The sequence below is a fragment of the Palaemon carinicauda genome, chromosome 8, assembly GCF_036898095.1.
Source record: "Palaemon carinicauda isolate YSFRI2023 chromosome 8, ASM3689809v2, whole genome shotgun sequence".
NCBI lineage: Eukaryota > Metazoa > Arthropoda > Malacostraca > Decapoda > Palaemonidae > Palaemon > Palaemon carinicauda.
The window spans coordinates 131112834-131136725 of record NC_090732.1 but is presented as its reverse complement, the minus strand read 5'-3'; the positions used below and the strand labels follow the sequence as shown (position 1 = coordinate 131136725).

Here is a 23892-nt window from a genome sequence, read left to right as displayed (position 1 = left end):
CGTGGTTGGAGGTTGTGCCACCATCTGAGGCACCGCGGTCGCCGGAAGTTGTTGCTGCTGCTGTCTATAAGGCTTGGCTGGCCGAGAGGATAGCCTAGGCTTCTTTGCCTTCCTCTTAGGTTGGGGACCCTCATCCGGGGAAGACTTTCTCTTAAGAGTTAGGCCCCACTTCTGGAGAAGGTTCCTATTCTCCGTGGCGGCCTTATCCACTACCTCTTTGACCACTTCATTAGGGAAGAGGTCCTTACCCCATATACAAGAGGAAATCAGTTTTTTCGGTTCGTGCCTCACTGCAGCCGAGGCAAACACGAACTCTCTACAAGCTCTCCTAGCTTTGATAAAACTGTAGAGATCCTTTTTCACTGTGGCCAGATGGGTTTTGGCCACTACCATGAACATGTCTTGGATCTTGGGGTTGCTTGTCATCGTCTCCAGAGTCGTCTGTAAGGACATCGATGCAGCAAGTCTCTCTTTTGTCTCTTGCTCCCTGCGCAAGAGAAAATCTGACAGCTTTGGAAGGTCTTCACCGAACTGACGTCCGGCAATATCGGCCTCCAACTTCCCGACTGAGAAGGTAAGGCGAACGTCCTTCCAGTCTTTCTGGTCCATGGGTAAGGTAAGGGACAACGACTTGCATTCCTCCAAGGAGGGACATGGTTTCCCTGCCTCAACCGCCTTCAAGTCAGCCTTATATCCCTTCTCCATAAAGGGAAAGGCTCTGGTAGGAGAAGCCACAAAGGAGGGATGCTTCTTACTCAAAGCTGGTATCTTTGAGTTTGTGAAGCCCCTCTCTTTCAGTAAGGCCTGTGCCTTACTATGGTAAAAAACTATGACCTCTTTCGGCTCCGTCTCTTCCTTTGAGGCTGGCTCCTTCTTAAGACGGACATAGCAGTCCGGGTAAGACTCCTTGTTGGGCCAGAATTCCACTTCTTCAAAGGGAATTGAACCCAACTTCTCCGATATGACAATCTTCCCAGTTGTCATAGGCATGTGCTCGGCATACCTCCAAGGATTGGCATTCGAGCACAAAGGAAGATCCTTCACGTTGAGTTTCTTCTGGGGCCCACGTGACGCTGCAAGTCTACGCATCTCCAACTTCATTGCAGCTTCCTTTTCATCATTCTTCTTCTGCATCTGTTGAATCATTTCAACGATGGAAGAAAGAGTCCTTCCCAGTTTATCTGGGATAGCAGACGATGTTGAGGGAACAGGTTCAGGGGCCGGAACCGATGTAACCGACACCTCGTCGATTCCTTCCTCCTCAGTATCATGAACCTGGGTCAGCTCCTCTTCTTGGCCTTCTGCCAGAAGGTCCTTTTCGGTGTACTCGGACACCTTAGACATCCTATCGTCCAGTTGGATGTCTTGTAGGGCATCCGAGACTTCAGAATCTACCGGAATCTGAACTATCGGGATCTCCGCATGAGGCTAAGGAATCACTGCAGCCGCCGATGCCTTAGGAAAAAGGTAAGCCCTCATCTTCTCGCTTGGAAGATAGGGGCCTGAAGTATTCTTCTGAAAACCCTTCACCCAGGCTCGTAACTTTTCCCCAGGTGCGTCCCTTGACTCCGCCGACTCACGGGAGTCAAATGCCTCGGTAATCAGGTTAGAACAGATAGTACATACCTGAGGGTCCCAATACTGGAGATCACCTTTGGAGACTGCGCATGCTGAGTGCCTCCTGCACAACTCATGTCCACAGAAGTTCTTGCTGCGGACGTTGCAAAACATGCTCCCGCACTTCGGATGGTCCTCCTGTAAAGAGAAGAAATTCCATGAGTAGCAAGTGAAGACATATCACTGGATAACTAATATTAATATATATAGCTTATAACATTCAAGCTAGAAAGGAAAGAAGGAAAGACACATACTTGTATTTCCTGCCCAGCCAATTGCTGTAACCTTCCAGATATTAAAACTAAGTTGTTCCGTAACCGAAATACAAACCACGCTATTTACATGGGATATTACTTTCGGCGTAGCTGAAATGGCGAGTCATTAGATTTTTAACAAGGGTTAACTACCCCCGCGCTAGTTAGCAAGGGGGTAGGGGAGGGGTAGCTAGCTACCCCTCCCCCCCACACCCGGTGAACTGATTCACTTCGCTTTTGGCTTGGACGGTGGGCAGACGTGTGTGCTCCCGCCCTCGCTTGGCAGCCATTAATGTTTTGTCTTTACTTAATTACTTACTTTTCTTCTACTTAATATATATATATATATATATATATATATATATATATATATATATATATATAAACATACTTTATGTTTATGTATACAGTATATTTGAGTATAGAAATTAGTAAGTTTCCTTTTCAGTGTTGTGCTGTGTGTGTAGTGTACGACATCGTCACCGCGTAGTCCCAGGCCACCGCGGTTGCACTTCTGGGGAACGGTCTCTTGGTCTTTTGGTCGTTCCTTCGGCTTCCGATATTCGGCCGCCGTGGGAATCGTCACCGCTGGACTTTCTCCTTTCATCTGTTTTCTCCGCTGTTCCTCCTTCCCTGCGGGGAACTTGGACTCTCAGCGAAGGGAACGTGGGAGTTTAGTTTGACTACGGACTCTCTCTCTCTACTCGAGGTCGTTCACCCTTTTACTACTACTACGTACTATTACGATCTCCTACGTGCACCCGCGCCATCTCCTGCACGCGCTCACACCATCATTCTCGCACGCCCGCGTCCTTGCGCGCCCGCGTGCTCGTGAGCACAAAATTCCTGCTGCGCACGATCCCTTCCGGGAATCATGGCGCTACCATCAGCTCAATCTGCGCCCCGATCGCAAGCGCGATCATGCACAAAATTTTACGGGGCTGCAGGCAGACAGGTCATCGTCCCGTTCCCCTCCCAGCAGGCCCAGAACAGCGCGCTCGCCGGAGGAGGGTAGGTTTCCGGACAGGTTTTCGTTCAGGCGAACCCTCGTTTGTCAACTCCTCCAAGGGATCGAACGATCCCCTTCCCTCCAGAGGGAGTGTCTGACAGCTCGACTGTCAGCCAGCAACCCTAGTTTGGGACCTTAGTGAGAGCTCTTATGCAGGCTATGAAGCCTGTGCTCGCTGACCTCTGTCACATATCAGGGGCAGCTCCCTCCCCTCCTGAAGAGGAAGAGGGGAGTCCCCTCCAGGGTGACTTCTCCAAGGGTTAAACTGTCTCCTCGCAAATCCTCGCGCAAGGCTCTTTCTTTACCCCAGACTTTCCCCCTCCACTGCGGATGAGGATTACCTATCCATGGGGGGAAACTCCCCCTCTTCCTGAGAGGTCTTCTCACAGGGGTAGAGAAGAGCCTGCATCCATCGTTACTGGAGTCCTGTATCCCTCCCAGGAGGGAACCGAAGGACTCGAAGACTGTTTCAAAGTCTTCGGCAAGGATCAGACAGGAGCCAGCTAGACCTTCGGAGAATGTCCATAAATTCTCCCAGGAAGAGCACTGGGGACGAGAGACTTTGCTGCTAGCTCATGAGGAGGAGAACACCAAGAGTCAGAACATGCATGCTGGCAAGTTCTGACCCCCAGGAGGAACCTCAACATGTTTCCAAACCCAGAGGCCCCTCCTAGTGAGGGTAAGGACTCGGTCTTGGACCAAGTCTATGGCACCCAGGAACCCTCTAGGGCAGTGGTTCCCAACCTGTGGTACGCGTACCACTAGTGGTACGCGAGGACCTTCCAGGTGGTACGCGAACACTTTCGGGGTCATGAACGATTTTTAGTTATATTTTACTTCACAAAGATGTGTACTGCCTAACACAAGATAATCTGGCAACGATTTGCAACTGTTGCCACACGCCACCCACTGGTCCCAGCAGCCCACCGTTAAATTAGGTCCTCCACTAACTCTCGTAGTTGCCTACGATCGCCAGCTACTTCAACTAAAACTCGGTCAACTCGTTTTTAACCGAATTTAAATGTAAAGAATTAAGTCACCAAGCGAATCTGGCAGTTTTTCGGAGGTTAGTGGAGGACCTAATTCACACAAAGTTCATCTCGAAGCTGGGAGCGTTTGTCCAAAAGCTGGATCTGTGGATGAAGAACGTGGAGAGCAAACGCTACGGAATGTTCGAACTCCTGACTACCCTTGAGAGGGAGCCCACTGATGAATTTGCCCAAGAAATCGTCCATCACCTCTCACTGCTCAAGACTGAATTGAAACATTACTTCCCGGACGTGACATGTTGTGCCTACGTCTCCAATCCGTTCTCCGTTGATCCAGCCGATCAGCCTGTTGGGACCGGGGAACAAGAGAAACTCACAGGTAGTAGGTTGGCCTGGGCACCAGCCGCCCGTTGAGATACTACCGCTAGAGAGTTATGGGGTCCTTTGATTGGCCAGACAGTACTACATAGGACCCTTCTCTCTGGTTACGGTTCTTTCCCTTTGCCTACACAGACACCGAATAGTCTGGCCTATCCTTTACAGATTCTCCTCTGTCCTCATACACCTGACAACACTGTGATTACTAGACAATTCTTCTTTACCCAAGGGGTTAACTACTGCACTGTAATTGTTCAGTGGCTACTTTCCTCTTGGTAAGGGTAGAAGAGACTCTTTAGCTATGGTAAGCAGCTCTTCTAGGAGAAGGACACTCCAAAATCAAACCATTGTTCTCTATTCTTGGGTAGTGCCATAGCCTCTGTACCATGGTCTTACACTGCCTTGGGTTAGAGTTCTCTTGCTTGAGGGTACACTTGGGCACACTTTTCTACCTAGTTTCTCTTCCTCTTGTTCTGTTGAAGTTTTTATGGTTTAAATGGGAAGTATTTATTTTAATATTGTTACTATTCCTAAAATGTTCTATTTTCCTTATTTCCTTATTTCCTTTCCTCACTGGGCTATTTTCCCTGTTGGGGCCCCTGGGCTTATAGCATCCTGCTTTTCCAACTAGGGTTGTAGCTTAGCATTTAATAATAATAATAATAATAATAATAATATCCAGGCTGACGAGACAGCAAAGACGAAGCACAAAGAATGCTCTCCTTTAAACTTCTGGGTGAGCATGGCCTCCTCGTACCCGACGCTAGCCCGTCACGCTGTTCCCCAGCTACTGATTTTCCCCTCGACGTGGGAGTGCGAGCAGGGGTTCTCAGCCTTCATGGCCATCAAGTCGAAGAGCCAGAACTGTCTTGCTGTGCCCGGGCATGATTTCCAATGTGCTGTGAGCAAAGTCATGCCCCGCATTGACCAGCTGGTGGAGAAGAAGCAGATACAGCCCTCGCATGGAGTTGTTGTTTTCTTAGTTAATATGCATGTTCTATTTTTACAATTATAGAAATAAAGTGGTATCTGATCGAATTTAGTTTCTCTGGAACCAGGTGGTACGCGGCGACTGTACGGGACCTCCAAGTGGTACTCGATCACAAAAAGGTTGGGAATCACTGCTCTAGGGCCAGTGCAGCTTTGCCCTGGTCATAAGGGATGAAGAGTGCCAGAGACAAGATTGAAGGCCAGCTCTCTGAGCGCGCCTCCCCAAACAGATCCAGCGCTGATAGCAAGCTCCTCCCTCCTCCTCGAGTCCATCAGAGGAGGTATTTCGAGATCCTAGAGGAGACTTGTTTGGGCCTTACGGTTCACCACTCCGTGGAAGAACTCACTGGGGGAGTCCCTCTAAAGAGACACTCCAACCGACACGTGTCCTTTTCTCGTACTGGGATCCTAGGCCAGGAGAATGTAGCGAAGTGTGCCATGCAGGCAACTTCGTGGCCTGCCATCTGGCTGGGGTCTCTGGGCATCCTACGGGAAAGAATAGATCTCCTCGTTCATTTCCCTGAATTGGAGTCCGCTCTTCCTGGCCCTTCTTCAGTGCCAACAAAGATCTAGCGGATCACTCTGAGGGGTTATGAGCGACAACACCACAGTAGTGGTTTACATCAACAAGCAAGGAGGTACCTTTTCAAAGCGGCTATCCCATCTCTCAGTAGGGATACTGAGATAGCCCGAAGCCCACTCGATCCCTCTATCGACTTGCTTCATTCCAGACAAAGGGAATGTGCTCATCGACAGTCGGAGCAGAGCATCTCAGATAATGAGTATCGAGTGGTCCTTGGATCATCCAGTAGCCAACAAAGTTCTGACTTTGTGGGGTTATCCGACTGTGGATCGGTTCGCTACAGCGCTGAACTTCAAGCTCCCGCTGTATTGCCCCCAGGCCCAGATCCCAAAGCACTCTGACAAGATGCTTTCCAACAACGGTGGGACAGCACCAACGTGTGCGTTTTTTCCCCGTTCTGTCTGATGAGGAGGGTGCTCAACAAGACCAGAATATCGGTCAATCACTCTCTGCGTCACAAGCAAACAACCACATGCCAACAGCTCCCTCAAAGCCGTAGCTTCGCTTCGACTCACCGCCTGGAAGACTATCCAGCATCCCCTCACTAAGAGAGGATTGTCGCACAAGTTGCGAACGGGATGTCTGGACACCTGTGCAGGTCAGCCACAGGGGCCTACCAGGCCAAGGGGCGAGTGTTTTTGTGGTTGGAATTGTGAAGGAGTATCTCTTCACTCGATACCACTGTTCCAGCAAGAGCGAAGTTCTTCGTTTATTTGCGGGAAGAATGCGCCTTTCAGTCTCGGCAATGAAAGGCTATCGCTCAGCCTTAAGGCTAGCCTTCAGGCTCTAAGGAGCGGACATTCCTTCCTCACTGGAACTTTCCCTACTCATACGAAGATACGATCTTACCTGCCCTCAGTCAGAAGGGAGACCTCCTCCAGAGCACTTGGTTCAAATTTTCAGGCCTCTTAGGAGGCCTCCCTACGAACCATGTCACCAGGCTTCAAGTCGACACCTAGCTCGAAAGGCGGTGTTCCTGCTAGCTTTGGTCTCGGCCAAGCGAGTCAGTGAACTTCATGGTCTCTCGTATGACATCACCCATGCAAGGGGATGAGGGGAGGTAACGTTCGTAATCGTCTCTGAGTTTGTGGCTAAGACACAGAATCCAAGAGTGCCGGATCCTCGATTCGACTCTTTCTTGATTTCGAGTCTTCGTTCTGTAATAGATGACCCTGACCATCTCCTACTGTGTCCAGTAAGGAGTCTGAGGTTACATCTCAAAGAACGGCTGCTTTCGTCCCCAAGTGTAAGCTTTGTTTGTGAGCACTGGGAGAACTGGAGGAGGGTCACCAAGAATACCAATCTCCGCATGGATTCATAGGGTAATCCATCTGTCCCTGAATCCTGACCCTCCTCTGTCATGTCGCCTTAGAGCGCATGATGTAAGGGGCGCAGCAACGTCCCTGACCTTCAAGAAGAGCTTCTCAGTGACGCAGGTTCTACAAGCAGGGGTGGAAGCGTCAGATGACCTTCACAGCCCACAACCTGCAAGACGTGACACACTGGAGGCTCGATACGTTCTCTATCGGCCCTGTGATGGATACACAATAGCTGGTCTAACCTCGGGCTCCTTAATGGACAGGTAGCAGAGGGTTGAGGGCATTGTTACCCTGTCTTAGTCTGCGTGAATGAAAAGATTTGTCTGGCCCTTATTCTTTTCTTCTTCCGCTCCTTCCTTGGAGAAAGCAGCATCCTGGGTTCTTTGCATAGCTGACCTCAAACCACTGCAGGTAAACCATGCTTCCTTGAGTAATACTGTCATGTCCCCATATCGTGACGAGGTGGTATTGGGAGAATCCTAGCCTAGAATTCCACCTGAAGAACTCTAGGTCAAATTCCTAGGACGAGTCATGCTCTTCACCTTCACACACAGCTTATGTAGGCCGCAGCAGTTTCACAGCAATGCTAGCGAGGCGCAGGGACTCCTTATTCCTTGAGTACTTACACACTCAAATATTGAGTCCCCGGGCGAAGCCAAAAGCCAGTATGGCAGGGACTTACCACCCTTCCTAAGGGTTGAGTCACCCCATGTAAATAGCGTGGTTTGTATTTCAGTTACGGAACAAATGACAAATTCGTAGATAATTTGTATTTTTCCTAACTGTACAAACCTTAGCTATTTACACATATTTGCCCGCCAGCCCTGTCCCCTGAGATAAGTCCTACCTCTAAGCAAAGTGAAGCACTCACTAGTGTGTGTGAGGGGGGGAGTGTAGCAAGCTACCCCTCCCTACCCCCCGCTAACTAGCGGTGGGGTAGTAAACCCTCGTTAGAATTCTTATGGCTCGTCATTCAGCTGCGCCGAAGTAATTACCCCATGTAAATAGCTAAGGTTTGTATAGTTAGGAAAAATAAAAATTATTTTAAATTTGTCATATTACTTTTCAAATTTTTTATGTTTCCTTCTACCTTTCCACTTGGAAGGATTGTCTAATGTCAGATTTCTATGTAAATAAGTCGGGTATTCCCAGCCAACATTTCCCTCCAAACTTAACCAGTAAATGATTATTATTATTATTATTATTTAAATGGGGGAGAATTACAACCCATTTAGTACTGCAGATGTTGTATTACTACTAGTAATATAGTAGTACTGTAATAGTAACAATAATGGCATCATGATACTGTAATTAAGAATGCATTATCACCATAATTTTTGTAATGGTAGGCTATTTGTTGGGTGGTTCTTGGATTTTGTCAAATTTTTTAAAGTACTTTATGTGCAGATACTGATGTTAGATTCTATTTTTTAAGGATTTCTTATGTAATCATGAGGGCTTTATTTTTTGTGCTTTTGTTTATTGATATATATAATAAGTGTAACTATTTTCTGTAGGATGCCCAGTACAGGCGAAGAAAGTATGGTAGTCTGCCGCCTATCAAGTGACCATCAATATCCTTAATAGGAAATTGCATTTCTACCGGTATATTACTCACCTGGTAAGTAGATCAATAGCTTGTCAGCCCTTCACTTTTTGTTGATATAATCTTATAATTTTCCTAACTGTACAAACCTGAGTGGTATAAGTTAATTTCCTGCCGCAACCACCCCGCTCAGTCTTTGAGCCTAAGGTCAGAGGTGACATGATACAGGTGGGTGGCTTCCCCCACCTACTTCGTGGTAACTACCTCACCTACCTTGTAAAGATTCAATGGCCATTCCAGCTTGAGCTGAAGGCATACTCTTATTGAAATGATTCATGTTTTTATACATACATACATATACCAAGGCACTTCCCCCAATTTTGGGCGGTAGCCGACATCAAACAAATGAAACAAAAAAGGGGACCTCTCCTCTGTACGTTCCTCCCAGCCTGACAAGGGACTCAACTGAGTTCAGCTGGTACTGCTAGGGTGCCACAGTCCACCCTCCCCCGTTATCCACCATAGATGAAGCTCCATAACGCTGAATCCCCTACTGCTGCTACCTCCGTGGTCATCTAAGGCACCAGAGGAAGCAGCAGGGTCTACCGGAACTGCGTCACAATCGCTCACCATTCATTCCTATTTCTAGCACGCTCTCTTGCCTCTCTCAGATTTATCCTCCTATCACCCAGAGCTTTCTTCACTCCATCCATCCACCCAAACCTTGGCCTTCCTCTTGTACTTCTCCTATCATCTCTTGCATTCATCACCTTCATGATGTTTTTATTGTTAGGTAAAAAACAAATTAATTTAACTATTTTTTATTTTTGTTGGGTTCCAGCACGTGTAAGGCAAGCATCCACTAAGTTACCTCCATGGAGATACACTTATGTTGAATATTTTTTACCCAGATATTAGGTTGTTGATTTTCAATTAATATCAATAGTTTTGACTACTAACCCAAATAATTGTAGGACATGATTAGAGTTACATTTCCTTGGAGGTACTGTATAAGAGTACAGTATGCCCAGAAAATGTGAGAGCACCTGGTACTTTGTAGATTGTACATAAGGAATTTCCTTTCAGCTCTTAAGTACCTGATGACCAGTGACTGCTAACCATTTTGGAATTATCTTGTTGTCCCCTTCACTGTTAGATATATCCTGGTTGAGTGTCCTGGTCTTGGGGCGCTTAGAAATCAATATCTCTCCAAGGCTTCTGGTGGATGGCCTTTCCATCCTAGTTAAGATTCCAGATGTTATTTATGACTCCAGTGATATTTTAGAATGTAATCCAGATGTAATTTGATTTCTTTATTGATTTATGGAGTTTTTTTTTTATTTATGATTCCTTTTTCCCTAATATTTCTTTTTTCTAGCAGATACCGTCATCAATGATCTTAGATGTCATGATGCCCAAAAAATTCCAATAAATCAATTGCTATGTTACAATGGGTATTGCAACGTGCAGACTGAATCATCCTTTACATAAAAGACTGATTTCTTAGCGAAGAAAAATGCTATTTATTTTTAAAATTTGTTTGTTCCGGCGTAGATACGAAACCTCCGCTATTTATAGGGTATACTTTCGGCGCAGCTGAAAGACGAGCCATGCTAATTTTAGTGAGGGATAACTACCCCATCCGCTAGTTAGCGGGTGGGGTGGGGTAGACTGTCTACCCCGCTCACTCACACCTCTCGGCTGGCTGAATAACCACTTAAATTTATGGCTCGGTAGAGGATGGACATGCTGCCCTTCTCTCCTGCAAAGACTTCTTGATTGTTTTTCGGTGTTTTATTTTTTTTTCTCTTGTGTGTTTTCATTTATCTTACTTATATATGAGTGTATATATGCATAAATGGAAATATATGTTGTTAGATACTTGTAACTTTAATTACTGTCGATAGCGTATCCGACTGCCTCCGCCGTAAGGGAGTTGTCATTGCTGCTCTACCCTGCGCTGATGGTCGGCAGGTTCTCAACACTGCCGTGTGTTTGTTTCATTACTGAATTAAAGTGTATAACAGTTCAGCTCCCTTTCGAGGAATTATCTGACAAGGAAGGTGACTTATTCCTCGAATAGTGTATTTTGTGCAGTGGAGCATGAATTGTAATTGATCACAACTTCCTTTTTTCACAGGTAGCAGTGACGTAGATCACAAGGCCGATTGCTACGGCCGCCCTGTTCATTATCCTGCGAGAGAGAGAGAGAGAGAGAGAGAGAGAGAGAGAGAGAGAGATTTTTTTATGCTTATGCTTTTTTCCCACAGAGCTGGGAGAAAGCTTTACTTAGGCTATGTTCTCTTGCGGGAGGACTTCTCTCTCGTTTGCGAGAGAGATTTTTACGCCTACGCTTTTTTCCCATAGACCTGGGAGAAAGCTTGCCTTAGGCGATGTCCTCCTTCGGGAGGACTTCTCTCCCGTTTCGCGAGATTATCTTACGCCTATGCTTTTTTCCCATAGAGCTGGGAGAAAGCTTGCCTTAGGTGATGTCCTCCTTCGGGAGGACTTCTCTCTCGTTGGTGAGAGAGTTTCTTACGCCTACGCTTTTTTCCCATAGAGCTGGGAGAAAGCTTGTCTTTGGCGATGTCCTTCTTCGGGAGGACTTCACTCTCGTTCGTGAGAGAGATTAATAAGCCTACGCTTTTTTCTCATAGAGCTTGGAGAAAGCTTGTCTTTGGCGATGTCCTCCTTCGGGAGGACTTCTCCCTCGTTCACGAGGGAGATATTTTACGCCTATGCTTTATTCCCATAGAGCTGGGAGAAAGCTTGTCTTAGGCGATCTCCTTCGGGAGAACTTCCCTCTCGTTCGCAAGAAATAATTTTTAGGAGTTTGCTGATCCACCAGCGGCGGTGGCAGAGATTTCTCCGAAGCAGGTTAATCCTTCGGGGGAACGAGTCTCTCGTTCTCAAGAGAAGACCGCCTCTGGACATCGGCGGTCCCCCGTTACGCTTATGGTTCTCCTTCAGGAGCGGAGCAAGAGCCTTATCTTAAGCGACATTCTCCTCCGGGAGAACAAATCTCTTATGCGGAGATGTTATCTTTGAACCTGCTGGTTCTCCTTGATCCTTCTGGGTCTCGTTACGATCACCCTTTGGGCTGGCGTGATCGTGAGCCTTCGGGCTCTCGTCATCTTGATTCTGCGGGTTCTCATGACAGTAGAAGTCTTTCGGGACTCCGCTTGAAACCTTCGGGTTTCAGTTACGCTGAACCTTTGGGCTCTCATAACGATGGTAACGTTGAGTCTTCAGGAACTTGTACCATCAATCACGCTGACCTTTCGGGGTCTCGTAACATTAGTTACGTAGAACCCTTGGGCTCTTGTAGTTTTAGTCACTCTGACACTTCGGTGTTTTGTGACAGGGAAACTTCGGTTTCTCATTACGCTGACTCTTCAGGGTCTCGTAACATAGTTACGCAGAACCCTTGGGCTCTCGTAACTTTAGTCGCTGACACTTCAGTGTTTAGTGAGAGGGAAACATCGGTTCCTCGTTGCGCTGACCCTTCGGGGTCTCGCAACATAGGCTACGTTGGGCCTTTGGTCTCTCGTGCCCTTAGTCACGCTGATCCTTCGGGGTCTCACAACGCAGTTCACGCTGAACCTTTGGGTTCTCGTGATCATAGCCATACTTATATGACAGAGTTTGCGGACTCCCATTGTGTTAATTGTTCGCGCTCACACAACACAGACTATCGTGAACCTTCGGGTGAACGTAGTAGTGAGAGCCCTCGCGCAAATTGGCGTGCACGACCAACCTTTTGTGCGCACGACCGGATTGGCGTGCATGACCAAATTGGCGAGCACGACCAGATTAGCGTGCACGACCGAATTGGCGTGCACGGCCGATGTGGCACGCACGACCAATTTGGCGAGCACGGTCGATGTGGCGCGCACGACCAATTTGGCATGCACTTCCAAATTGGCGCTCACAGCCGATGTGTCACGCACGACCTTATTGGCAAGTACGACCACCTTGGCGAACAACTCTTATGACAGAGTTTTTCGAACTCTCGTTGCGCGGAGTGTTCACAAGTGCACAAGAGTTTTACTCATGACAGAGTTTTCGAACTCTCGTCCCGTGAATTGTTCGCGCGTGCTCATCCTCATCAAGAGTTTTACTCTTATGACAGTAGGATGCCAGCTGCCTAGGGGTTTCCAAATCTCTACAGGTAACTATGACACAGTTCCTTTGGGTCCTGGTCACGTAACATGTTTCCTGAAAATTCCATCAGGAATCTGCGACAGAGTTCCTGCAGGTTCTCGGCACAACATCCCTTAAGGTCTTGAAAAAGGAATTCACAAATAGATTTTGAACCCCTAGGTTTTCATCCGAATCTCTCGGTTTCTGCGATCCAGAGTTTTTTCTGAAAACTCTATGGTCGACCTCCCCTCCCTATGGGATGGGTCTTCCAAAGATGACTTGATACGTCACTCTACTCTCCCAGCTGATTACTATATCAGCTAGTCTGGTTTCGCCAGCATCGATACTTTCGTTTTCGAACGAACCACCGTCATCTTTCCTCCACCTTCCCACTTCAAGTGGTTTGGTTAGCAGACGGAAATGAGCGGTGAATGAAAAATTCTTTACATTCCAGTTCATTTCCCCTGGCAGGCCTTGCCTGATTTAGACAGTAGTTTCTCACTAGCGAGAGAAAGCGTTCGATGACAACCCCTTCGGGTAAGCGGTCGATGGTAATTATGTCTGACCTTCTTGAAGCAAACCCCCACATATGAGACTTCACCCTTTTCGGGAGACTCGTTCCTGAGAAGTTTTTACAGAACTTCATGAAGGCCGTAAGCGGTCCCGGAGCATGCGCTCTAGCCAAGACAAAACCGTGAGGTGGTTGTCTTATAGTCGGTTCTACCATTTGATGGAGGCAGGCTCCCCCGTCATTGTACCCTGGGTATAACGACTTGCCTCTTTACACGATAGGCTTCCGAGACTTTTCATTCTATCCTTACAGGGTTATTGTTTCGAACAATTAATCCCGAAGGAACATTGTTAGCTGATGTGAAAAGAACGATAGCGACAGCGTGGGCAACTTTTCATTACGTTTACGAATGTTTTAAATCCCGCCCACATGTAACTAGACATCCGTTACTGTGTAATGAACACTGGCTAGCCCCTCACATAAAGAGAAGGGGTAAACCAAAGGGGAAATGATCGCCTCTATAGCTGTATATTTTGTTTGAGAACATGTTTGCTCTCATTCAAGAAAATATTACAGTTAGTCAACGATCAAAATTCTTTCGGCAATAATGTTGTGATTCGTTGCACATACATTATTCCCGCAACCGAATTCGTTGCAAACGTTTCCTGGAGGCAGAGAATACGCATGCGCTAGCGCAAATGGACAAGTACATATATGCGTGCAAGCGATCTTTCTGCCAATAAGGGCTATATACATCTTACAATTAGAACTCTGTTCTATTAAGTTATATATTTATATCCCTTACTGAAACCAGGTTATTCAGTACATTACTTGGCTACTTTCCTGTAACCAGACAAACAGCATTTACGTTCTGCCTCCTTATAGGCAGTTTTTCCTTTCCCCCTGATGGGAAGTCTTAAGGCAGATTCACACGACCCGTTTTCTTTCCGACAGGCTGGCCGTCGGTTAAACGGCATCTAGCTTTCTTACGTGTATTCAAATGCAACTGTTCACACGACCCATTAGCCTGACGGTGGCCCTCAGTCGTCAGCCTTCCGAGTCGGCTCGGCTTTCTCCAAGAAACCTCGTCCGGTTTGACGGCCGTTAGCCACCCGTCCCAACCAATGGGTGGATGATGATTTGTGTGAACGAGGACCTGTATCGTACCCGTACGTTTCGTGGCCTAGAATCCCGACTTTTCCTCACGGTATAGTCATAGAAATTAGTTAGTTTGTTGTTGACACCATGTATGAGAGGTTAATTGAACTTTTTCAAGGGTATGAGGAGATGCTTGACATGGCAAACAAGATGTATAGAAATAATTTACATAAAGAAAAGATATAGAAAATGACTGGAGAGGAATTAAATAAAACAGGTAAGTTTATAATAGTTTTAATATTTTTGCCATGGTGCATAAAGTATAATGAAGTTGGATAACTTATTTTATCAATACATTTATCAACCATTATCTTATAGTGTCAAAATTATCGTAATTTACTCGGTCCTCACGTGACAGAGTCTAAGCAAACAATGAAAACTGCGCGCGGGTAAACGGAAAGGGAACGCCTCGTGTGAATGTACAACATTTCGACGGCGGTTAGCCACCACCCAGCCTGTCAGAAAGAAAACTGCTTGTATGAATCGGCCTTTAGTCTCCTACAAAGGCTTTAGCTGGAAACTTCTCATAAGCATATCTGTTCCCTAGTAGGGAACATTTAATATAGATGCTAGTTTACCGATCGGAGACGGAGTAGTACGTACGTTTTTTGTCCTAAGAAGGAGAAACCTCCGTTACGAACATTGTCAATGTTCTCCAACTGAGTTCCGGACACAATTTTTAAATCAAACTATGCATGTATGCTTGTCATGCTCACAGTTTGGTGTTGCTACTCCGACTTATGCTCTTTACCCACCCAACCATAGATTTGATACGTCTCAATCCCCTCTTGGGTTTGGTTGGATGCGGTCGGTGATTACCGTACAGTCTTTTGTCTGGAAAGCGATCTTTATGGAGATTCGCTATTATAACATAAGCTGTACTAATTAACTGGTTTACCGTGTGGTATCGGTCTTATTCGGCCAACCACACTGGATTAGTGGCAGTTGGAGGGAGAACAGGCTGTTCCCCTTCGTTGCAAGAACGTGCAATTAGTTACACGTCTCTGCATCATCTCGAGATGTGTTTGTTGCTATTGTCAAGACAGACAAATTACATAAAAGAAACGGGATAAGACTGAGACTAATCTGCATTTCAAACTTTCTTGTATTTAAATGAAAATTTCACATTTTCATTCTTGAGCACTTCATAAATTTTTTAAGTTATTGAAAATTCTGCAAAGCGTCTTTAAAATCAAAGTGACAAGTGCTCATACACTAAAAATATTACATCATAATTTTCTTGGGCGAGCATACAGCTAGGAGACGAAGTCTATATAAAAGATTTCACACTTTAACTTTCTACTTAGAGACAAAGTATAACTTACTTGAAATTAGAGACAAAGTATAACTTACTTGAAATTTCCTATCTTAAAAAATGAGTCCTTGAACAACGGAGGGACACAAGCCCTTCACTATGACGATGGCTACCTCCCGACTGACTTCTAGGTGTGACACTCTGCAAGGCGTGGTTGTTTGACGTCCGTGGGCAGGTGCCACCTTTCCTAGGGGTGTTGAGGTAGTAGTCCATTCTGTTACTAGCCGGATGCTCTTCCGTATGTCCTTCGTCTCCTTGCTGCAGCTTTCCTACACAATCTGTAAGAACAATGAGGTGACAACAAAAAGCCCTTCGTCAATAAATTGAGGAGACAACAGAATCCTGTCGCCGGTGGAAGCCGAGGTAGCATGCATTCCCAAACGAAGCCAGCAGGCAGAGGTCGTTTACATGACCCCAAACAGGGGTTTCAAGCATTGACTACGTGACAAATCTCCCCCTACCAATTTACAGTTTCTCCTGGAACTGCGGTAGGCTAAAAATAAACAATCACATCAAAGTATACTTTTAACTCAAACCCCAACATTACTACTGTATTCTTCCGCAGTTCGCTTTGGGTTCACAAAACCTCAACTTCTCCCATAGATAACTCAAACAGCAACAAACTGCAAAGTCAAACAAAGTAAGTTCACATATCTCATTACAGTAGTTGTACTTTTAATCTTGAGAAAAACAGGAACTATAACCATATGAATACACAAGACATATAATATGATTAGCTGAAAACTAAAAACAAAACTCAAAATGATTATATACTCAAAAAGATTATATACTCAAAAAAGAACTAAAAATGCAGTAAATAACTCTGAAAACCAATACATATGGGTAAGTTTGAGTAAATATGGGTAAATATAAGGAAACAAATTACTGAAAAAGGTTACATAGGTATAAAGTAAAAAAATCCTGGTAAGTAATTATGAAGAACAACGCATATTTTTCAATATTAATCTTACCCGATGATCATGTAGCTGTCAACTCCGTTGCCCGACAGAAATCTACGGTCGGGATACGCCAGCGATCGCTATCCAGGTGGGGGTGTACACAACAGCGCCATCTGTGAGCAGGTACTCAAGTACTTCTTGTCAACAAGAACTCAATTTTTCCTCTGTCGTGCCGCCGGCAAGACCTACTTGGATACGCTGTTGATTTTGGAGTCTTTGTTCACGATTTGGTGATGTATTTGCTCTAAAGTTATAGCCTTCGCTATTCAGGAAGCTTTCTCATTAGCTTAGCAAGCTTTTGGAATTAATTTAGATTAATTGGTAACGAACTTTGCTAGATTTTGGAATTCCCCCTTGACTACTTCTAAATTCAAGATGTCTGACCAGTCTCAAGTACCTAAGTACAGGCAGTGTAGTGTTAGGACTTGTACTAGGCGTCTTCCGAAGGCCTCTATAGATCCTCACACTGTATGTTCCAATTGTAGGGGTAAATCCTGTCAATTGGAAGATCGATGTGGGGAATGTGCTGGGCTTTCGGAATTCGATTTTAACGAATTCCTTAGATATGCACATAGGTTAGAGAAGGAGAGAAATAGGAGGAGTTCTTCTCGCTCTGTGGATTTTTCCTCTCCCCATGCCCCTCAACCTTTTCCTTCCCCTGTGGTGGTGACTCCCGAACCTGCTACGAGTGCTCAGCCTGGTATGGCGGATATGTTGCGTGCCATTCAGGCTCTCGGTGACAAAGTGGAGTCATTGGCTAATGACCGTAATCAGCTCTTGGCAGATGTCAGAGAGCTGAAAGCGAAAAGTGCAGTGGGAAGTGTTAGTGCTAGTGATGTGCAAAGTGTCAGTGTCAGTGTTGCGCATGAGGGTACATCTGTGCGTGCCAGTCGTCCTCCCAGTCCGGGACCTCTTGCAAGCTCCCAAGCCCAGGGGAGAAGCAATGTCGAAGGACCAAAGGGTTCGGCAGGCCTTGATCGGCGCACGGATGTATCCTCAGTGGTTGCGGACGTATCTGTTAAGGATCGTCCCATCCACATACAGACGAATGAGCCCTTACATTCCTCGTCTGTGGAAGTGGTTTCCAGGAGGAAACGGTGGACCAAGGTCTCACGACCGCTTAAGCGTAAGGTCCCTTCCGAGCTAGTCCAACGGCCCAGGTGTAGCCACTGGGTCAGTTCGGACTCGCCGCAGTCATCTGATGACTGCACACCTCCCAAGAGAGGTAGAGTGGTCCCTCAACAGGCTACTGCTCCGTCTGTTGTTGCTCCAACCACAGTAGACCCTAAGTGGTCCATGCTGCAGACTATGCAGTCTCAGCTTGCTGCATTCATGCAGGAGTATCATGCTGAGAAGGCTCCTGTTAACCTACAACCCGCCGAGGTTGTGCGCTCAGCAGATACTGCGGCTGCCTGCTCCCACACTCCACCTGTGAGAGCTCCACCACCGATGCGCAGTCCTCCCTGCCAGACGCATGTTCTTGCTGCACCATCTGCTAACATGCGTGAGCTGCCGCATCAGGAGTTGCCGGGTTCCAGCACTATGCGGCATTCTCCTCAGCCCATGCAGCATGCTCTGCAGACCTTACAGCATGCTCCGCATACCATGCAGCATGAGCCTCATACCTTACAGCATGCTCTGCATACCTTACCGCATGCTCCTCATCCCACCGCAGACCCTCCCACACACCAGCCCTCTGCTTTTGTTGTTGCCAGCTCGCAGACCGACCAGCAGCGGCATGATGTTGGATCCGCAGGTACGCATGCACCCGTACTGCCGGATTCAGCCGTTCAGCTTTCTGCTCTGCCTTTACCTCTTACAACTCAGCTTTCGGATGATGAGGTATCGGATGATGAAGCTGCACATCTGGATGAGCCTCACTCTGATTTTGAAGGGCCCAAGTCTACTGCTCCCTCCTTAGACTTTCGTAAAGTCCTTGCCTTGTTCAGGGACTTGTATCCTGAGCAGTTTGTGTCTGCAACCCCTCGTTCTCCTCCCTCCGAGTTTGCTCTGGGCATGCAGTCTGCTGCGCCTGCCTTCACCAAGCTTGTTCTCGCCAGATCATCTAAGAGAGCTTTGAGGGTTATGGGGGACTGGTTGCAGTCCAAGAAGCAACTGGGAAGGACTTCTTTCGTCTTTCCGCCTCCCAAGCTTGCTTCCAAGTCGAGCGTCTGGTATGCCACGGGAGAGGAACCCGACTTGGGGGTTCCTGCCTCTGCCCAGGCCGACTTCTCAAGTCTGGTTGACTCTCCCCGCAGGTTGGCTATGAGACGTTCGAAGATCTGCTGGTCCTTTTCCGATTTAGATCATCTGTTGAAGGGAGTCTTTCGTGCCTTCGAGATATTCAACTTCCTCGATTGGTGTTTGGGAGCCTTAAGCAGGAAGACTTCCCCTTCAGATAAGGACTCGGCCATGCTGATCATGTCTAGCATGGACAAAGCAATTCGGGATGGGTCTGGTGAACTTGCGGCTTCATATGTATCAGGAGTCCTTAAGAAGAGAGAACATCTTTGCTCCTTCTTATCAGCTGGTATCACTCCTTGCCAGAAGTCAGAGTTGTTGTTTGCTCCTCTCTCCAAGTGTCTGTTTCCGGAGGAGCTGATTAAGGGGATGGCTGCCTCACTTATCCAGAAGGATACTCATGATCTTATGGCATCTTCTGCACGTAAGGCTAAAACCTTACCTTCCGTGCCTAGACCCTTCCGCCCTGCAGCAGTTGACACACCTGCTTCTAGGTTCATCCCGCCCTTTCGTGGCAGAGCCTCCAGCAGAGGAGGTACCCGTGCAGACAGTCACCGTGGCAAGTCCAAGAAGGGTTCCAAGTCCGCAAAAGGCAAGTTTTGACTGCCTTCCTCTCCAGACAGCAGTAGGAGCCAGACTCAAGACCTTCTGGCAAGCTTGGGAGAGCAGAGGTGCAGACGCTCAGTCTGTGAAGTGGCTAAGGGAGGGTTACAGAATTCCGTTCTGCCGCAGTCCCCCTCTAGCTACGTCTCCCATCAACCTCTCTCCCAACTACAAGGAGAAGGACAAGAGGCTAGCGTTGCAACAAGAGGTGTCGCTCTTGCTACAAAAGGAAGCGGTGGTCATAGTCCGGGATCATCAATCCCCGGGCTTTTACAACCGTCTCTTCCTGGTAGCCAAGAAGACAGGAGGTTGGAGACCGGTGCTGGACGTCAGTGCTCTCAATGCTTTTGTCTCCAAGCAGACGTTCACGATGGAGACGACGAAGTCGGTCCTAGCAGCGGTCAGGCAGGAGGACTGGATGGTCTCGTTAGACCTGAAAGACGCATACTTTCACGTCCCCATCCATCCAGACTCCCAACCTTTCCTAAGATTCGTCTTTGGAAAGGTTGTGTACCAGTTCCAAGCCCTGTGCTTTGGCCTAAGCACGGCACCTCTTGTGTTTACCAGACTGATGAGGAATATTGCGAAATTCCTTCACTTGGCAGACATCAGAGCCTCCCTCTATTTAGACGACTGGCTTTTAAGAGCTCCCACAAGTCGTCGCTGTCTGGAGAATCTCAGATGGACTATGGATCTGACCAAGGAACTGGGCCTCCTGGTCAATTTAGAGAAGTCCCAGCTCGTCCCATCCCAGACCATTGTCTACCTGGGCATGGAGATTCAGAGTCGAGCTTTTCGGGCTTTTCCGTCGGCCCCAAGGATCAATCAAGCCCTAGAATGCATCCAGAGCATGCTGAGAAGGAACCGATGCTCAGTCAGGCAGTGGATGAGTCTAACAGGGACACTTTCATCGCTGGCCCTGTTCATCGAGTTAGGGAGACTCCACATCCGCCCCCTTCAGTATCATCTAGCTGCTCACTGGATAAAGGACATGACGCTAGAGGCGGTCTCAGTTCCTGTTTCCGAAGAGATGAGGTCTACTCTAACGTGGTGGAAGAACAGCATTCTTCTCAAGGAAGGTCTACCATTAGCTGTTCAGACCCCCGACCACCGTCTCTTCTCGGACGCATCGGACACGGGCTGGGGTGCGACACTGGACGGACAGGAATGCTCGGGCACATGGAATCAGGAGCAAAGGACACTTCACATCAATTGCAAGGAGTAGTTGGCGGTTCATCTGGCCTTGATAAACTTCAAGTCCCTCCAGCTAAACAAGGTGGTGGAGGTGAACTCCGACAACACCACAGCCTTGGCTTACATCTCCAAGCAGGGAGGGACTCATTCGAGGAAGTTGTTCGAGATCGCAAGGGACCTCCTCATTTGGTCAAAAGATCGAAAGCTCACGCTGGTAACGAGGTTCATTCAGGGCGATATGAATGTCATGGCAGATCGCCTCAGCCGGAAGGGTCAGGTCATCCCCACAGAGTGGACCCTTCACAAGAATGTTTGCAGCAGAATATGGGCCCTGTGGGGTCAGCCAACCATAGATCTATTCGCTACCTCGATGACCAAGAGGCTCCCGTTGTATTGTTCTCCGATTCCAGACCCAGCAGCAGTTCACGTGGATGCCTTTCTGCTGGATTGGTCCCATCTCGACCTGTATGCGTTCCCGCCGTTCAAGATTGTCAACAGGGTACTTCAGAAGTTCGCCTCTCACAAAGGGACACGGCTGACGTTGGTTGCTCCCCTCTGGCCCGCGAGAGAATGGTTCACCGAGGTACTGCAATGGCTAGTCGACGTTCCCAGGACTCTTCCTCTAAGAGTGGACCTTCTGCGTCAACCTCACGTAAAGAAGGTACACCCAAACCTCCACGCTCTTCGTCTGACTGCCTTCAGACTATCGAAAGACTCTCTAGAGCTAGAGGCTTTTCGAAGGAGGCAGCCAGAGCGATTGCCAGAGCAAGGAGGACATCCACTCTCAGAGTCTATCAGTCTAAATGGGAAGTCTTCCGAAGCTGGTGCAAGGCCAATGCAGTTTCCTCAACCAGTACCACTGTAACCCAGATTGCTGACTTCCTGTTACATCTAAGGAACGTAAGATCCCTATCAGCTCCTACGATCAAGGGTTACAGAAGTATGTTGGCAGCGGTTTTCCGCCACAGAGGCTTGGATCTTTCCACCAACAAAGATCTACAGGACCTCCTTAGGTCTTTTGAGACCTCAAAGGAACGTCGGTTGTCCACTCCAGGCTGGAATCTAGACGTGGTCTTAAGGTTCCTAATGTCACCAAGATTTGAACCGCTCCAATCAGCCTCTTTTAAGGACCTCACATTAAAAACTCTTTTCCTCGTGTGCTTAGCAACAGCTAAAAGAGTAAGTGAGATCCTCGCCTTCAGCAGGAACATAGGTTTCACATCTGAAACGGCTACATGTTCCTTGCAGCTCGGTTTTTTGGCTAAAAACGAGCTTCCTTCCCGTCCTTGGCCTAAGTCGTTCGAGATCCCAAGCCTGTCCAACTTGGTGGGGAACGAACTAGAGAGAGTACTTTGCCCAGTTAGAGCTCTAAGGTACTATTTAAGAAGGTCAAAACCATTACGAGGACAATCAGAAGCTTTATGGTGTGCTATCAAGAAGCCTTCTCTACCGATGTCTAAGAACGCAGTTTCTTACTACATCAGGCTTCTGATTAGAGAAGCACATTCTCATCTGAAGGAAGAAGACCTTGCTTTGCTGAAGGTAAGGACACATGAAGTGAGAGCTGTGGCTACTTCAGTGGCCTTCAAACAGAACCGTTCTCTGCAGAGTGTTATGGATGCAACCTATTGGAGGAGCAAGTCAGTGTTCGCATCATTCTATCTCAAAGATGTCCAGTCTCTTTACGAGAACTGCTACACCCTGGGACCATTCGTAGCAGCGAGTGCAGTAGTAGGTGAGGGCTCAGCCACTACATTCCCATAATCCCATAACCTTTTTAACCTTTCTCTTGAATACTTTTTATTGTTGTTCTTTGGGTTGTACGGTCGGCTAAGAAGCCTTCCGCATCCTGGTTGATTTGGCGGGTGGTCAAATTCTTTCTTGAGAAGCGCCTAGGTTAGAGGTTGTGATGAGGTCCTTTAGTATGGGTTGCAGCCCTTTATACTTAAGCACCTAGGTGTCGTTCAGCATCCTAAGAGGACCGCTAGGCTCAGTAAGGAAGACGTACTTAAAAAAGGCAGAGTAATGGTTCAAGTCGACTTCCTTACCAGGTACTTATTTATTTTATGTTTGTTATTTTGAATAACTGATAAAATGAAATACGGGATACTTAGCTTCTTTTTTAACATGTATGCTGGTCTCCACCCAACACCCTGGGTGTGAATCAGCTACATGATCATCGGGTAAGATTAATATTGAAAAATGTTATTTTCATTAGTAAAATAAATTTTTGAATATACTTACCCGATGATCATGAATTAAAGAACCCGCCCTTCCTCCCCATAGAGAACCAGTGGACCGAGGAGAAAATTGAGTTCTTGTTGACAAGAAGTACTTGAGTACCTGCTCACAGATGGCGCTGTTGTGTACACCCCCACCTGGATAGCGATCGCTGGCGTATCCCGACCGTAGATTTCTGTCGGGCAACGGAGTTGACAGCTACATGATCATCGGGTAAGTATATTCAAAAATTTATTTTACTAATGAAAATAACATTTTGACAACTATAGGCAAGAAAAAACTGATAATCAAAATGTCCAAAGGTTACACATTAGCAACTGAAATCTGAAAACTTCCTTGAGTAAAACAAATCATATAAAAAAAAGTACTCAACTTGGGATTTTAATCCTCAGGCTCGCCTAAGCGACAACTTTGCTTTTGCTAATCTCAGATTACAGTGGAGGCGTTACATATCTTGGTCTCACTCTCCGCCCTGGATTCTGTAATTAGAAACATGGTATAATAACACTTGACAAAAAATCACAGTACATAAAACCAAACCATTCCCTATGGAAAAGAAAAATATATAGATCCACAGAGACATCATAAGCAAAAGAGGTACATACAGTACTATACAAAAAACCAAAATGGCCATCGCATATAAAAAAGAAAAAATCATCAAAAATGTTATCAATCATATTCTCAAATAGTTATATCACACTAGCAAAGTGTTTACAAACCAAAGTACTAATACACACACATATACACATATACCAAGGCACTTCCCCCAATTTTGGGGGGTAGCCGACATCAACAAATGAAACAAAACAAAAAAGGGGACCTCTACTCTCTACGTTCCTCCA

At 46.9% G+C, this 23892-nt stretch overlaps 1 protein-coding gene across 6 annotated transcripts in view; it reads left to right on the top strand.

The window, feature by feature from the left end:
• The window catches only part of LOC137645930 (mucin-5AC-like), an 88891-nt gene that overhangs the window by 24778 nt on the left and 40221 nt on the right, over window positions 1-23892 (top strand). For all 6 annotated transcript variants that reach the window (XM_068378989.1, XM_068378991.1, XM_068378992.1 and 3 more), the window contains exon 2: window positions 8657-8760. The gene's annotated coding sequence lies outside the window, so the exon portion shown is untranslated. The remainder of the gene's footprint in view (window positions 1-8656; window positions 8761-23892) is intronic.